Source organism: Chenopodium quinoa, unplaced genomic scaffold (assembly GCF_001683475.1).
Source record: "Chenopodium quinoa cultivar QQ74 unplaced genomic scaffold, ASM168347v1, whole genome shotgun sequence".
In the NCBI taxonomy this organism is placed as follows: domain Eukaryota; kingdom Viridiplantae; phylum Streptophyta; class Magnoliopsida; order Caryophyllales; family Amaranthaceae; genus Chenopodium; species Chenopodium quinoa.
In genome coordinates, this window is record NW_018742630.1 from 2,405,248 (window position 1) to 2,407,687 (window position 2,440).

Sequence of the window (2,440 nt, forward strand, 5' to 3'; positions counted from 1 at the left end):
TTTTTTATGTGTCCAGCGGGAGAGTTACAACACCAAGACTGGCCTCTGGACGCCTGTAACAGCAAAACAACGGAGACTCCGGGGGTGGGAGCTCTGCCTCCGACGATCATGTTAGAACGTGTTCGGATGTAAAAAGTGCGGAATGTAAAGGGGGATCAGGCTCCTCTTAGGAGAGGAGTGATCATTCGGTTGTTTCAGACAACCTCAATATCCGAGTATTTACTCTCGTAATTTGTTGTGTATTGAATGTGTGTATGTTATTCAATGTGTGTTTCCAAGGGGAAACATCTCCCTTTTATAGGGTTTTGGGATTATGCCCGTCCTAGGTTACGGAAACCCAAGACTAATGGGTTGCCTTAGGATTTGGGCCTTGAAGGCTGCCAAACCTTTTTTTAATATTTGTCTGCCACGTGTCGAGCCTTGATAGGTCCACTTTGAGCTCTCCCTTGGCTGACACGTGTCAGTCTCTGGTTGGTCCACACGACGGGGGTAAAAATCCCCAAAACAGGAAGTATTAGACCCAAAGAGGAACAATCATCAGTTTATGGGAATTGGACTTAAGAACAAAAGAGGTTGATGAAAGATATATCATATACAAGAAGGTAAGAAAAATAAATGAAAGATAGAGGCTGAAACCATCAGACCAATGACTGAACAAGAAAATGAAAGAAGTACTCTACTTTGATTTCATTTCATTTGATAACATTCTTTTAACACAAAAACAAAAAAAAAAATATTTTCTTTTTCTTACAAAGCTTCCATAGCCCATTTACCAGCCATATATTACAAATGATCCAATTAGGCCAATAATATAATATGTTGATTTTATTGTTTTACAAAAATAATTACTTTTAAGTTTTTATTTATTTTATTATTTTTTTACCGACGCTCTCTTCTTTTCACAAAATTATACTCCATCTATTTTTTTTAGCGTCCCGTTGAAATTTAGCACATATGTCGACATAGAACTTTGATAAACAATATCTTAATTACATTTTTCTTTTCTTATGTATACTTCACAAACATTGGTCATAATAGACCAAGTGAATATAGTGCAACTTACAAAAACAGAAAATAATAACAAACGTGAAAAAAGTAATAGGTAGTGTTCCTACTCTCTTTTTGTATCTAACATGCAAAACATGCCTATAAATAAATACACTTTCTAAAATGGGTATCCGGGGCAACGCCCGGGGCACGTACTAGTCACTAATAAATAAAGCCGGTTTCGCAGACAAGCCACGAGACAGCGGCACTTGGTGATTAGGGGATTTTTATCCACCAAGCGCCGTTTGACAAGTGGACCAACCAGGTTCCGCCACGCGTCCTCCACGGACCACTTAAGACACGCCACGTGTCCACCCATGCCAAATGGGACAACCGGCCATCAAGGCCCATTTCAGTCTAGAAGCCCGATCGGCCCTAGGTTTACCTTAAACCTAGAGAGTTGCACGCTTCCCAAGGCTATAAATACTCGATTAATCCTCATTAATCAAGGGACCGAATAATTTACGGAACACACTAATAACCGGCTGATCTCGCTAGCAAAGCAGATTACCTACATTAAATACTCTCACCTAGAGAGACCTTATTACTTTAATTTCTGTATTAATTACTCCTTAATCAGGTACTAACTTGACCGTTGGAGGCGGAGCTCTCAGGAGTCTCCGTTATTTTGCAGGTACAGGCGTCCGGTTCCAGTCTCGGAATTGTAACTCTCCCGCAGGACATCAGAAAACCCCAAAACATTTGGCGCCGTCTGTGGGGAGAGTACTTCAGAGATGGCATCCAAGTCTGTACCGACCCCAGAAGAGAGGCGTCCCCTAGACGACCCTCAAGTTCAGTCGGACCATGATACCGAAAGTGAATTTGAAGTTGAAACTCATACAGCTCCAGACGGGACCCTAAGGGCCCGCCGTACCCGTCATACTGAAATAAGGGAACGGGAGTATCTTCAAACAGGAAGCGAGCCAGCAGGCGCACCGCTTGCTCGGCAACAGCCGACTGATGGGTCTGCTCCGATCACAAGGAACGAACTCATGACCTTCATGAGGGGATTCAAGGGAGAGATCCAAGAGTTGATCAACAAAAAACCGCCTGCTTCAGTCAAAGAGCAGGCGGCCAAAAAAACCTTCCACTTCACTGAAGAGGAAGCCAGTTCAAGGGCGAGAGGCGACTCCCCATCCTAAATCTAAGAAGCGGGAGCCGTCTGCTCTTGATTTCACAAAACTCCGTTATCCTACGGGAAATAGGAAACCGGTTCGTCATATTCAGGCGGACGGGTCAAGGCAAACGTTCACAGATGCTCGGCACCTGCTAGAGCAGAAGAAGAGTGACCGATTATCAGAGTCGGCTTCTACTTCAAATTTTCAGGACAGTTTGCGAAATGCCTCGATGAGGCCAACTCAGTCGTACCATGAGAGTCAGTCAGGCGGCACCT